General features: G+C 36.7%; 2 pseudogenes; one reads left to right on the forward strand and one right to left on the reverse strand.

The window, feature by feature from the left end:
* Positions 1–1,958: 1,958 nt before the first annotated feature.
* Positions 1,959–11,042, forward strand: LOC122141864 (annotated as a pseudogene).
* Positions 11,043–12,798: 1,756 nt separating this feature from the next.
* LOC122134123 lies at positions 12,799–16,113 on the reverse strand (annotated as a pseudogene).
* Between the last annotated feature and the right edge of the window lie 276 nt (positions 16,114–16,389).

Raw genomic sequence — 16,389 nt, forward strand, 5'->3', positions numbered from 1 at the left:
CACAATAACACTGAGATTGAGATTGGTTTTGACATCTCAAATGGGGGATCTTCCATGATATTGTTCACCTGCCCCTTTGGCTTAATGCAGGGTGAGAGGGGGAGGGGCATGTTTTGGGGGTTGCGGGTGAGCACATGAAATAGTGGAAAGCGTGAAGTGATGTGAGGTGGTGGGTAGTGATTCACAAACTCGCATACGGTGGGATGAAAATTTTTATTGGCGACAGGTGGACGAAAATCTCTCATCTGAAGAAATACGTCCCCCCACCTTCTGAAGCACCCTTAATTACGGTGTTCATATAACTGTGGCCATTCTGAACAAGCCTCCATTGTGTGCCCCGAGGGCATGCAAAATAAGTGTCTCAGAGAGCAGCGGGACTCAGACCGTTACAGCACAATTTTCAGTCTGTCCTGTTGTCTCAAGAAGGCCTCATTTCAGTAGCTCTCAGATCAGACAAATATAAGCAACCCCCCCTTCCTCCCATCCTCTGTCCCTCCTTCCCTCCATATCTACCTCTTCCTCTCTCTCCCTCTTCTGCTACTTTGTCCCCTCCCCTCTACAACCAACTAGCCCACATCAGCCCAAATAGGCCAAATCTCATCTATTGTCCTGGGACTGCCCAGTGTGAAATTCGGTGTGACATTAAATGTTTTCTAATGAATAAATTTCGAAAGGATATGCAGAGAGAATATGTGTAATGGAATGTAGACTGCATTTTAAAAGCTTCTTCATTGTCCATCGTCTTTGGAATTTACAGGACAAAAAAACTGGTCTCTTTCAGGGCTAATGAGGTTTATGGGGGTGAAAAGGGGGGCAGAGGATTTTGGGGGCTTCTAGTCGTGAGATTAAACTTCGACCCCCCACCCCCTTTCTGTTTCTTCTTTTAATTCACTATATGAAAGTCAAATATCCTGCGTTCTAAAAAATGGGAAGAGGACAAATTACAGCAAATGCCTACTGCTGGTCCACTGGAAATCCTAAAATATCTGCATGTAAAAATGCACGATTTTAAGGAATGGAGTAATGCATGCCTCAAAAGTTTCTTTCTTAAATTGAGAAATATACTTCTCTGGTCTCTTTATTAATATACGATGTCAAACACTGAACTGAGTAATTAACTGAAGCAAATTCTGTTCCTTAGGGTTGAGGATTGTGGTTTTTTTGCAGAAAAGTGCTCAATTTTTAGTTAAACCCCTTCCTGAGTCCCAAGAAAACCAAAGGACTTCTATGTATTAAACATCATAGACTTAAGTTTTTTTTCTTTCTTTCTTTCTATGTTAACAATTCTGTTCATTTAAATGATACACACTGGAGGACTAGATATTGCCATTGATAAAACCCACTTTATTATTGATGCTGGCTTTGTACTAAACCTGTAGGGAATATTTCAGGTATAAATGAAAACTTGCACTCTTGGCTTTCATAAGTATCTCACAGAGCCAAGTTGGAAGATATGGCTGCCTGTATTTAAGGTGTACTGAATGCTATCTGAGACGGTTGGTGGAATAAATCCTATCACAACATGCTATTTAAACAGGTTTCTTAGCGAAAGCAAAGCTGTCAGTCATAGGGACAGGAACATGGTCTACTCATTGCAGATGATATCACATTACAAAAGCCCTCTTCAGTAGAGAACAGCATTATAAAGTACTTAGTTAAACATCAGCAGGGGATTATGCGGTTGGATGATTGTGACTCTATCAGAGACCTTAGACTTTCGGGTTCAATCTTAACATGATAGCAAGTCTAATAATCAAAGGATGAAAAGTCACTAGACAGCTCAGTTTTTGACTGTTGATATTCATTGTTGAAAAAATGCTGTATAATATCCAGTTCCCTGCCTCATCCATAGCCAATATTTTTTTTTTTTCTGATTATTTGACTGAAATGTATATTTAGACCTGTTTTACTTTACTGCTTAAAAAAAACTAAGTTTTTTGATCATTATGGGTTGCAGAATGAGACAGTCCTATAGACTTTGTCAGTATAAACAAATTGCATTGGGTCATGGTCAGTGTGTGTGCTTGTCTGATTGGCAGAAAGGAAGGTTAAACTGGGTCAGTTGGACTTGGAGGGAGCCCTGATTGCCAGAGACCGAGTTGGCATCCAGGACTTTGTGCTTCTTGATGCCCACAACAGTGAGACAGCCTTCCTGGGAAATCTAAAGAAGCGTTTCACAGAGGATTTGATATATGTGAGTGAGATATCAAAAACAAAGGTTCATTTGATTTTTACATTTTTTTTCACTGCATTAGTTCATGTCAAATGTCTCTATACTCTCAGACTTACATAGGTACTTTGCTGATATCTGTAAACTACAGAATTGGACATCTACACCAAGAAACAAATGGACCTGTACATGGGAGTGTGAACTTCTTTGAGCTGCCCCCCTCATATGTAAGTGTTTAACTTACCTTCATTGCCAAACCAGTAAATTAGACATTTGTAAAGAAAATAGAAAAAAAATGTTTTTTTTTTTTTAATGTCCTTCTCAGATATGCATTAGCAGATAATGTCTATCACACCAATGCTATCAGAAGCCAACAACAACTTTATTTTGATATCTGGGGAGAGTGGAGCAGGCAAAACTGAGGCCTCCAAGAAGATCTTGCAGTACTATGCGGTCAGCTGCCCTAGTTTCACCTTACTGGACACTGTGAGAGACCGCATGCTCATGTCCAACCCTGTACTAGAGGTCAGTCCAACAATAATATTCTCAGAATGTGTCTGACCATTCACTACTTATGCTTTACATTCATTACATGTACATTTAGGCCTTTGGAAATGGACATCCAGTTTGATTGTCAGGTAAATGATAACTCCAGCCGTTTTGGGAAGTATATGGACATCCAGTTTGATTGTCAGGTATCGACAAATACCGCTTCTTTTAATGCAAAGATTCACGCTTCTAAAAATCCAGAGTGGTTCACCAAAACCATAAATACATAGGGAGATGCTGTTGGTGGCCACATCCTCAGCTATCTGCTGGAAAAGTCTAGAGTGGTTCACCAAAACCACGGTGAGAGAAACCTTCATATTTTCTACCAGCTCTTGGAGAAAGACACTAAACATTATAGTTATTTAGTGCAGGTATGATTTCTAATTTTAAATCTGATGTGCAAAAAAAGGGCTGTCACCATATCAGATTTTTCACTACACAATTTTTAAGTAGAGTATAGTTGTGAAATCTAAGTAGAATCACACTCTCCAGTGTTTTTGTAAGTCTTTTTTTTGTCTTAATAGGGAGAATGTTCCAATGTGAGCTCCATTAATGACAAGAATGACTGGAAAACTGTTAAAAATGCATTATCCGTCATTGACTTTGATGCTCAAGCACAGTTTTTGTGTAGAGCAACAATTTTTGTGTATAAATGATCTAATGTGCAAGTATGATGAAAGTTGCCACCTTTGAACATAAACAGATACATTTTGTCTTAAATATCCCAGCACCTCTTTGGGATTATAGCTAGTGTGCTCCATCTGGGGAACGTGCACTTTGATGGAGACACCAAAGGTTATGCTACTCTAAACACTAATGCAGCACTGCGCTGGGTATCCAAGGTAAGTTTATTATATATATATATATATTATATTTATTATATATATTTATATATATACAGTGTATATATATCCTTAATCATGTTAAATAGTTTACATTGACATACTCTAAATGATTACATATCTGAGTAACATTGCTTTTTTGTGTACTGTCTTTTTATCCTAGGGATCCATGTACAGGTCCTTCATGAAGCTTTGACATTCAGGAAGATTGAAGCCAAATCAGAGGAGGTCAAATTAGTTTGTAATTTAATGATGTACTGTCTTTTTATCCAAAATCATTCTTGAAGCAGGCAATAACTGTCTTTCTGGCCTCCAGGTTCTGAGTCCATTTACTGTTGATCATGCTATCTATGCTAGAGATGCCCTGGCCAAAGCCATTTATGGCCGTGCCTTCACATGGCTGGTCAACACAACAAAAAAATCTCAAAAAAATAAAATAAGTAAAATTTCAGTTACCATTTGAGGCCATTGATCGGTTTACATTGCAAATCTCCCGGTATAATAAATTTGAAAGCCGCTATTACTAAAAGAAATGGAAATATTGTTGCTTTTTACTAAACTACCAGACAGATTTAAAAGAAACAATCATGGAAACCTAAATGACTTATTGACTTGCTCATTCTTTACATTTTTTTAAGGATTCTGGGAGGAAGACAGTCATCGGATTGTTAGACATCTATGGATTTGAGGTATTCTCTGTTAACAGGTATGTGTTTGGAATTAAATGGGACAGACAGATGACAGATAGATAGATAGATAGATAGATAGATAGATAGATAGATAGATAGATAGATGATAGATAGATAGATAGATAGATAGATAGATAGACAGACAGACAGACAGATAGATAGATAGACAGACAGACAGACAGACAGACAGATAGATAGAGAGACAGATAGATAGATAGATAGATAGAATGACAGACAGACAGACAGACAGACAGATAGATAGATAGATAGATAGATAGATAGATAGATAGATGATAGATAGATAGATAGATAGATAGATAGATAGATAATTTGTGTGCATGATCTTATTGATTTTTTTGTTGATTTTATGTGCTTAGTTTTGAGCAGTTTTGCATCAACTACTGCAATGAGAAGCTACAGCAGCTCTTCATTCAGTTGACACTGAAGGCTGAACAAGAGGAATATGAAGCTGAAGGAATTGGGGTGAGCTAGACAAATCAATCATTCATCATTCAAACATCATAATGGAATGATATGCTGAGCTTGAATAATAGAATAAGGGTCTTTTTCTCTCCCTGTGTTTCAGTGGGAGCCGGTGCAATTCTTCAACAATAAAATCATCTGTGATCTGGTGGAAGAGAAACACAGAGGAATCATCTCTGTGTTGGTATGGAATAATAAGTACACTGTTTTTACACACTGAAGAGACATACTGTAGATAGATATAATTCTCTGGCACTTTTTGAGTCTTTTGGTATTTCAGGATGAGGAGTGTATGAGGCCGGGTGATGCCACGGATCTCACTTTTCTTGATAAACTTGAAGAGAAAATGGGCAATCATCCCCACTTTGTAACGTGAGTTTGTGTTTGATCATTACCTCAATATTAAATGTGGCACTAAACAAGCTGTCTTCTGCTTTAAGTATCTTTTAATGGATTCAGTACTGCTAGAAACTGTCAGCAGTTTGATTCTTCACTACAAGCCTCTGATGGGGAAGAATCAGCCAGACCTTGTTGAATTTGAAACTGAAGCATTCACTTCCTAGTTTGGTCACATTGTCTCTCTTAAGCCTTGTATTGACTGACACCCTGATGAAAGTGCACAGCAGTCTGAGAGAGAGAGATAGTGATGTTGTGTTGCTCACTCTTTATCCAGGTCAAATACAAATTAATTCCTGGATTACTGATCGAGTGCCAAGAACCTCCATGTTATTGTACTTCACTAATAGACCATAGAACTAGCAATGTTAAGGTTGAAGGATTCCCAGAAAACATGCATCCAAAAAACTTGAGAAGAATGAAATTAAATACAAATTGATGTGCTTAATTTGCATTTACCAGTACAGATAATAAATATACAAACACAAATTATTATTCTAATGGATGTGGATTTTAAGCATCATAAGTAAATGTTATACATTGTTTAACATGAGTGCCTGCTATATTTCTCTATGCAAGTGAAAAGACTTCGGCTCATCATTCAGACATTTTTAGTGACTTGTTTTTATTGTAAAATGAGAGCAATTTCCTTTACTATTCTATGAACTGAAGGTATAAACTGGCTGATAAAAAGACCCGCAAGTCTCTGGAGAGAGGAGATTTTCGTCTTCTTCATTATGCAGGGGAGGTGACCTACTGCGTTGTGGGTAAGAGAAGACACAAAAACACATCTCAGATGTCAGTAAACCTCAGAAACATGTTTTCTGGCTTTCAAAACCTCTTATTTTATATGATCTATTCTTTTTCAATAGGTTTCATTGACAAAAACAATGATCTTTTGTACAAGAACATCAAAGACGTAAGTGCACTGGGTGTACAATAAAGGATAATGCTGGTCTGGGGAGATGAAAGGAAACTTGGCTCATAAAAGCCACTTAATCATTTCCTTTCCCTTAGTTTTGGACCTACAAGAGTTAATGGTAGTAAATGTGTTCACGCATGTGTGTTTCTTATATATCTGCATGTCTGTGTGTGTGTAACCAACAGGTGATGCGCCTATCAAAGAACCCGATAATACAGCAGTGCTTTCCAGCCATTGAGGGAGACAGTAGGAGAAGACCTGAGACAGTGAGTCCACTCGCTGTGTTAAAATACTGAAATATATTCAGTTACAGTACAGGAAGTTGGTTTTGTAAGCTAGTAAGCTAGTTTTTTTTTTTTTTTAGTATATGGACAGTGTAATGCACTGTATATACAATGCTCTTGACTTTCCATTGCTATGACAACTGAAACCAGAAGTAATTTTTAATTTAAAGATTTTTTGATTGACTTATAATTTGATTGTACTGGCAAAATCGGATTAAAGACACAATATATATATATATATATATATATATATATATATATAGAGATAGAGAGAGAGAGAGAGAGAGAGAGAGAGAGAGAGGAAGAGAGGAGAGAGGCGAGAGAGAGAGAGAGAGAGAGAGAGAGAGAGAGAGAGAGAGAGAGAGAGAGAGAGAGAGAGAGACAGAGCGTATATATATAGTTATTTCCAGTTGCAGTTATCACATCATAATGTGAAATGTTTACTAAATAACTAATTACTTAATTAATACCTTGATCACAGACTCATACTGATTTTTGGTGATCAAGGAATTCTTTCCACACAGTATTTATACAATTTATTTATATAAATTACTAATGAGTAGCGTAGCCTATTGCTATTTTAAATCAGGACGATAAAGAAAATATCCAATAAAATACAATTATATTAAACAAACTGCTTCTTTGACAATTCACATGCTACCTTATTATACAATCTCCTTTAATCTGAATTGTGAAATTAAATCTGTAGGTGGCCACTCAGTTTAAGAACAGTCTTCTGCGGCTGACGGAGATTCTGACAGCTAAGGAAGCGTGGTATGTGCGCTGCCTCAAGTCCCATGACAATAAGCAACCAGGTGAGAAACTTGTGTATGTGAATACACAGTTATTCAGAGAATAAGCACGTTTGTTTTATTTTTGTGTGCAAATTGACTTTTGATTTCTGGTAAAATAGAAATATGCTTTTTTCCACTCTGTTTATCCTCTCTTTTTCATCACAGGCAAGTTTGATGAAGTTCTGGTTAGGCACCAGGTGAAATATCTGGGGTTAATGGAGCATCTGAGGGTCAGACGAGCTGGATTTGCATATCGACGTAGATATGAGGTTTTTCTCAAGAGGTATAGGCTACTGGCATTTAATTCCATCATATACTCAGATTTGAAAGCTGTTAACTTTTAAATACACTTCATAGACTTAAAATGCTGCTCTAATACAACATTTCTAAGGTATAAAGCTCTTTGTCCTGCCACTTGGCCCCACTGGAAAGGTGTACCTTCAGATGGGGTGGAAACACTTGTGCAACATCTAGGCTACCAGCCTGATGAATATAAAATGGGCAAGTGAGTAGTTTCAGGCTTTCAACTTCACAATTTAATACTGAAAAATTAGCATCTTATTTCTCACCACACAAACCTGAACCACTCTTCATATTCTGTCATATTCAAAGGACAAAGATATTCATACGATATGCAAGGACACTTTTTGCCACAGAAGATGCCTTTGAAATCTGCAAACATGAACTGGGTAAGCAAAAGAGAACTCAAAAGAGACATTTGAATTTTTTTTCTTATATTATAAGCATGTGTTAATGTTGCCTTTACAGCTACAAGAATACAGGCCAAATACAAAGGTTACAGAGCCAAAGGAGAGTTTCGAAAACAGAAAGAGGCTGGTAAATAACAGTATTTATAGATTTAATAGTTTTATAACCGATATTTATGTTATATTACATAATATTATGACACTTCATTGCAACATAAAGTATATTTATTATAGCATACATATATGTGCTATTTGCATTATTATTGTTTTTTTTTTTTGCCAACATTTAGCTACAAAAATTGAGACATGTTGGAGAGGAGTGCAGGCACGCAAAGAGAGAGACCGCAGAGCCTGGGCTGTAAAAATCATTAAACAGTTAGTAATAATAAGTTAATGTAATATTAGTTTGTTTTTTAATATTAATACATTTTATTTACCAGGTGTATACCCTTTCATTTAAAGGGATAGTTCACCCTAAAATGAAAATTCTGTCATCATTTACTTTTATTTTGGGGTGAACTATCCTTTTAAAGGATGAGATGGCATTCCCTTTATGGCATGATTTTTATCCATGCAGGTTTATTAAGGGTTACATCACACGACGTGAGGCAAAAACTACTGACAACTCTGAATACCTGGCCTTCGTTCGACAGAGCTACCTAAACAGACTGAAAGACAACTTACCAAAGACTGTCCTGGACAAGACCACATGGCTGACACCTCCCCCAGTCATGACAGAGGTATTCAGAAATTCTGAGGTATTCAACAGTGGCCCCAAAATACTTGAACACTTATGGTGAGGCAAATTTATTTATATAGCACATTTTATACACAATGGTGTTGTAAGCAGTTTACATAAAAATCATAAAAATTGTAGTCATAAAAAGAATACATAAAAAATAAAAAAGCAATAAAAAAATAAAAAAGTTTATAATTTATAAATTAAAATAAGATCTATATTAAAAGGAAGAGGCATACATAAAAACATAAAAAGTGAGTTTTTGAGGCCACTGTATGCATTGCAACGTTCATTTGCAGTATTATTTTAAATTAAGAATGTCTTTGATGCTGTTGTATTTGTAGACCTCAGAGATTCTGCGGCAGCTGCACACACGTATGATGGTGCGGAAATATGTGCAGGGAATTACGCCACAAAAAAAAAGCACAGGTCACCATCACTGTTGTCACATGCTTTTGTGTCTTAAAATACAGTTTCAGCTAATTTCGCCATGTTTAAATTTTGGCTGATAATGACAGTGAAGACTAAATGCAATGTCTTTTCACAGCTGCAACAAAAAGTAGTAACCAGTGGCATCTTTAAGGGAAAGAAGGACAGCTACCCTTCGAGCATTGCTGTTCCTTTTGTGGACACTAGAATCAGTCAGTACAGTTTACAAAAACAGCAATTAATTTTGCATCCTGTTGTATGTCTTATGCACTTCCTTTCATTCACCAGATGAACAAGACGTCAATATGAGGGTTTCTTCAGACTATACGACATGAATGTATCAAGGTAATAAGAATCCTTATAATGGATGAGGCCCAATTGTCAGTCATGCATAATAGAAAAAGAGCCTGTTTTCAATGTCACCTAAACACACTTTCTCTCTCTGCAGTATAGCGTTCCCTGTGGTGAAGTATGACAGAAATGGATTTAAACCCAGACCAAGGCAACTTATTCTCACTCAGGCTGCTGTATACCTGGTAGAAGAGGCTAAGATCAAGCAGAGAGTAGACTATGTTTCTCTAAAAGGTGGGTCTCGAGGAGTAGATATGTGTAGTCACTCAGTGAAGTAAAGAACATTACAGCACTTTTAAAGATGTCTGCTTTTAATTATTCCCCTGTAGCATTCCTCAAGATTTTCACCGGTGCAGCATCCTCAGAGGTACAACTTTGTATCATATTTACCCCTAAGTGTGCATATTAGGGTCTACAGTTTACTCCTAAATTACCAATATGCACCATTTAGAGGTAGATATGATAGAAAGGTATACTTTTGAGGGCATGCTGTACCCCTAAAAATACAATTGTACACTGCTGACTCGAGAACAACTACAACTTTTCCCTATTGAGAACATTCTGGGGCCAGTAAGGTTTTTTAATGTTTTCGAAAGTAGTCTCTTATCAAGGCTGCACTTATATGATTTAAAAAAACTGAAAAACTGTAATATTACATTTTTAAAATAACTAAATAAATAAGTACAACTATATAAATAACATTTTTTAAATAATTAAATAAAGTAGAATTTTTAGCAGCCATACTATTACTCCAGTCCTTAGTGTCACATGATCCTTTAGAAATCATTAGAATTTGGTGCTCAAGAAACATTTATTATCAATGTTAAAAACACTTGTGCTGAATAATATTTTTGTGATGTTTTTAGGTTTCCTTGATGCATAGAGTTCAAAAGAACAGCATTTCTTTACAACAGAAATCTTTTGTAACATTGTAAATGTATTTACTGACACTTTTGATCATCCTTGCCATATAGAACTATTTATTTCCTATGTACAGACCCCAAACTTTTTAAATGATCGTGTTTATTGTAACATTTATTTGCAAGACAGAGAGAACCGAGTCCACAATGAATTTATCTTGTGTACACAGGTGCTTCTCTTAGTAATCTGGGTGACTCGGGTCATGATCCTCCACATTGCCTTGAATGATCCAAAACAGAAGGTGAGCAAACCAGGCTTCACGCTTACACTGCTTACTATGTCATGGCCGGTGGCCTTTAGGTAAACTCTAAATTATTTCAAGATACAATGTTACACAAATCCATAAATCATTTCCAAGTACTAATGTCTTTTATCTAAGGGGGACATGATACTTCAGTGTGACCACCTGTTTGAAGCTTTGACCAAACTGGCTATGATTGCAAACAAGCAGAATAACATCAAGGTTGTTCAGGGAAGGTAAACAGGCCAACATCACTTATTTTCCAGCCTGTTTCTAACTGTTCAATTGGACACAGCATGTTAAACATTTGATCTTCTCACAGCATAAAGTTTGAGATCCAGGCAGGGAAGGAGGGCGGTGTGGACTTCAGTGTTGGCCAAGAGCCTATGATTTATAAAGGCAAAAATGGACATCTGATGGTGGTAAGTGACTATTTTCATATTTTTGCTTAATTTAACGTTATTGCTCCAGTACTCAAGACTCTTTCGTTATTCAAAGGTGGCTCCGCGGATCAAGTCTCGATGATCCAAAGGAGGTCACCAAGTCTGTGCATATTTCATGAGGGGAAAACCCTTATGGAAGATGATATCTTCCTCCATCCCATCCCAAACTGTGACACACACACACACAGCTCAAAAGACCACTCAGTGCTCACTATATGGAGATTTAAAGAAGCACATTGCGTACAAATGGAAAGTTACAGCTTAATAGTTATTTGAAAAAAAAAAAAAAATTTGTTTTCATAAATGCTGCCCTCTAGGTTATCGTTGTTACTTGATCACATTTCTTGTAAATTGAATATTTTATTTGGTCATGTTCATGCTTTGTTGATGAGCCATATTTATAATATTCTTTTATACCAATGCATACAAACCACAAAAATTAAATAAAGCAAATGCAGTTTGATCTACAAAATTTGTAGAAATCTTTATTTGTGATAATGCATGTATAAATAATTTGTATGTAAAACATTTGTATTCATGTGCACGTCTGTACAAACTTCTCTACAGTATTACAGATATTCATCTTTTTTTTTTTTTTTTTTAAATACACCTTTAATAAAACGAATGATCACAAACCATCTGTGCTGCTCCACTCTGCAGCAGAGGAGAGCCAGTACTCTGGTGCTTCCTGGAGCTTCTAGACGTGGTCCAGTTTCTGATTACACTCTCATACATGGGTGTCCATTTCTCAATTACCGATATACATCCGAACGCTTCTGACTACTCTCAGTTTCTTTACTTGTATGCGATCACTTACAAAACCCAGAAGCGTAATTAACTTGATGGAATTTAATACAGTTCAGTGGAAAGGTATTTAATAGCATAATCTTTTTAAGAGATTGTAACTAAAAGAAGATGTAAAACTTCACAATTACTGGCTTTGATTATCTAAAAGTGCCTCCTTCTGTAAGAGTGAAAACATCATAACACTGTACTGCCCTCTACTGGCCAAACTCATACAGAGCTCTCAAAAAAATCCAGCACATACAATCAAGTGACAGCTTGCATAAATGTTTTGCACAAGCATAATAAAATGAAAACTGACAGATTAATCATTTGTATGACACTCTTCTCTAATGAGTGTAAAAAAATAGGGGAGTTATGGATTGAATGTTTCTCGTTAGGCAATAATAATATCCTCCTTCACTGAATTCACTGATCACTTGACTGTTAAACCACACTGACACTTTCACTTAAATCTCAAATCAAATCTCACTATCAGCACTGTGAAATCCTGTTTCCAACAAGTCAGTTCAAAAAGACAAAGCAAACAAAATAAACAAGAAAAGAAGGATAAACTAAACTCAAAAGCCACATAAATCCAGTATCTATCACACAATACACAACAAAAAATCTCTCAACACAGAATAGTATTAACCTATAAGGCACAAGGAACCCTACAGTCTTCACTCAAACAGAAAAAAAAAATATGGTAAATAATATCAACTACAAAAATACTACAGCTAAATTTGGAAAATATCCATTAGCAGGCTGCAAAACTACAATTAATTGACAGTTTAGCTGATCGACTTAATATATTCATTGGAGTTTGCTTTATGATTAGAAAATAGGGCAACATGCTCAGGGAATGTCATGAATGCAGTAAAACTAACCATCTGTTTGTGCACTTTTGTTCACATTTACACCCTCATAGTATCTTTTTAGTGAGGTCTTCAAAAAGTACACAACTGAGGTTTGAGGTCAATGCTGCATTGCCCTATATGCTATATTCATATAACACATTATCAATACTAGGGATTCTGTGAGTATTGTCGTTTCTCTTTTAGGAAGCAGAGTCGGGATAAACTTAACTGACGTGTCTTAGTGCAAATAGAGGGGTGTAACTGAAGCGCTGGCAGTTGTTAAGGCACTGAAAAAAGGGGGGAAACTGTAGTCACTGGTGGTGGTGAGTGCGGTCATCAGGGCGCTTGATATGGATCCTCCGCACTCTTTCAATGCGCTCCCTCTCTTCATCCTCATCGATGTGGTGGGAACGACCTGCAGCGCCACCTGTGGCCTCCAGCAGTGCATTGTCAGGTCCGCGGCCATCTTGAGACTCATAGAGCAAGATGTTGAGGGTCTCTTCATAGATGCGAGCCTCTGGGAAAAGAACTCCCACCTGTGATGGAGGGAGGAAAAAAAAAAGAAAAGTGGTGAGATTTCAGAAAAGCAATTTAGATTTGAAAACAAGGATAACTCTGTATAGAATGATGCTAGACTATTTCAATTAGGATTTTTGATTGCATGATCCCATGTGTGCACAGGCATGACAGGTCCACCCCACACACACAACGCTTTACCTTTGTCTGCTTCTTATCAAATGAATAGTAGATCGTAGACTACTTTGAGATTTTTAGTTTGACGTGCAGCACACCGCTCTGCAATCTTCCTGCCCTGGCCGTAAAAGGACCAGCAACAAATCGTCATCACCAATCACATCCTTGATTCTGTCTCGAAAGAGCACTCGGCCCATAGTGCATTGAACCTCAGAGACAGCTTGGTCAAATTTATTGGAGGTTATTGCTCTCAACACATGTTTCTTCAACATTTTATAATTGTTGTCATCAGAGTTGCATACAACGAGAACGGGGACAGAGCACATTGATCAGAAAAAAAAGCTCAACAGGAAGCTTCAGCAACAACCCATACCTTTAAGTAAATTAAACATTACCTTGTATATGAATATTTATTGTTGCTCCACCTGTTGTACAGCAGTTTGATGTAGGCTGCAAATAAAACAGAAAGACAAGTCAAGGTTCTGTTCTCAGTGAAAGCAAACTGTATTTCTTTTAAATTGACATGATCAAGCATTTATACCTTATTAGCAGTGGCAATGAGCCTCTGTTTCTTCTGTTGTGAGACCTCCACTTAGATGATGTCACCCAGTTTTTTTCCGAATCTTTACAGAATGGTTCATATGCATCTTTTGTTCTGAAAACAAACATTTGTAAATCAGAAATATAGAATGGAAGTGCAAAGCCAAATTAAAAAATATATAACTGATTAAAAAATATAAAATATTTTACCTAAACATAATATGCTTAATTTAAAGGGATAGCCAAAAAATGAAAAATTGTGTCATAATTCACATTAATCGATCTCACAGAATACAGAACATAAATTATGACAAAACTGATTTCTCTTATTGTAGCCTTACATGCGATATGATATTTGATGATATATCAATATATTGATACTTACGCTATATAAATTTTTTTAGGAAATATATAAGAATCCTATTTTACACAACCATTTACATTTTCATTAAACTCAACAAATGCAACCAAAATACAACACCAAAAATATACTACATGCCTAAATGATGCTTTTTATCTAAAAGTAGCTCACTATGAAAATGGCAAAACCAATCCTGTTGATAAAGAGCACTCCCAGTTGGGACATACACAACAATAAAAATAAAATTTATTTTTTTGTAAATAATAAAGCCATTTCATGCGATACTTTCGAATAGTCATTTTTTAACTGATTGATGTGCTGTTGTGGCAGACTCCTAATAAACCATGGAGCAATAGAAATCTCTCAGGTTTCATAAAAAAACATAAAATTCATTTTTCATTTTAAAGATGAACAAAAAGGGGTTTGGAACAAGAAAGTTAAACGATGATGACAGAAGGAATTTTTCATTTTTTAGGGGGAACTATCCGTTTTCATCACCTCACAAATGAATGCACTCTACCCTGTAATGCTGCCTGAATACTCATCCACCAGGCCCTGCACCAGGTAATACTTTGCCTCTGCCAGTAACTCCTTTTGGTGCCTACCGTTCAGCTCCCTCCGGCTGCCTCTCAGGTAACGGCCTCGACGACCTCCATCTCTCAGGTAGTTCAGGATGGTCCCAAAGTGCTTCCCGCACCTGTCAATCAGAATCCAGCCTGGAGAAAGATCAGAGGTGAAAAGTCTGACTTGGGCACTGCAGAAGCACACATTTGTATCGATATGGTTCATAATATTACATGAATGAATGCTTTTCAATTAGTACATCTACCTTCACATCTGTCTTGGAACCTCCATACGGCCACTGAACATGGCCTTCAGCATGGTGTCCTGCTTGGTCAGGGTCTGCATGGTGGTGTAGTACAGTGCTCCCCCGACATTCAGCTTCACATATTTGGAACTGGGACTGGACCCCTTAAAGGAGGTGGTCCGTGTTGTAGCTGCCGGCACAGCCGAGCTCACCACACTTTCTCCTGACATCTCTTCCTGAAAATCACACATGGTGACATTAGAGGTTTGAAATTGCAGGACACTCAAAATATATCATATATTTAGTTTCTCTCAGTGGATTAACAGTGTATGCATCATCTTTTTTTTTTTGCAAATATACACACACACACACCCACTCTATAATTTTTAGTATTATGAACTGTGTATGAACACAGTGAGAGTAAATGGTACATTTCTTCAGATAATAAATAAAAAAAGTTTGTTCTAAACATCAAAGATTAAAAAAAAGTTATGCACTTTTTCGAGAGTTTTAGGGAGTTGGGGGCGGTGCATTTCACTTCTAACTTTCCCGGAAGTCTCCTAAATTCTCTTAAATGCAACACATTGACAAATCGATAGATTGTAAAACATTAAATAATGATAACTCATCTCTCATTCAATGAGAAACCCCCGTTCATACAGCACAATGACGTCACACCAAAACCCTTCTATGATGTTTTTTTTTTTTTTTTACTTAAAGCCAGTAGATTTGGCTTATTTTATTCCTGTATATATTTATATATGTTTATATGATTCGTAACTGAATACGAAGAAAATAAATAATTTAATTTCAAGTTACTCATAAGAAACGTATAACTGCAGGAGCTAAAAGCGCTAAACTAAACACACCATCTTGTTTCTCTCAATTCCTTTAAGGAAATAAACAAGAACTTACAAAAAAAAAGGTAACTACACGCCGCGATAAATCGTACTTAAAAATACCACAATTAGAAGCGTATAAATTAGGTGAAATAACAGACAAATGTCAAATATTTACCATAGAAATCCCCCCGATTCTTTCGGGCCTCTTGGAACGGGTTATAGAATTAAATCACTTCCGGTCGCAACCCGGACTCGTGCACGAGGCTTCAGGTCACGCGCTTAGAGGCTCTCTATTTTTTTACAGTCTATGGGGGAAAATACATGATCGCGCTTTTGATTCCAGTACTGTAGATGGGAAGTAACTCCACCTGTCTAATGTCCTTCCATTTCATTTCCACACTTCCTGTGATTGTAACTATACACTTTTTTTTTGAGTGCTGGGGGTACTATATTAACAAAACTGATTCACACAACGAACTTTGTTTCTGATTCAGTTTAGCGCAACATTGTGATAGTGTTGACATCAGGCCACAGGCACTTTT

Source organism: Cyprinus carpio, chromosome A5 (assembly GCF_018340385.1).
Source record: "Cyprinus carpio isolate SPL01 chromosome A5, ASM1834038v1, whole genome shotgun sequence".
Taxonomy (NCBI): domain Eukaryota; kingdom Metazoa; phylum Chordata; class Actinopteri; order Cypriniformes; family Cyprinidae; genus Cyprinus; species Cyprinus carpio.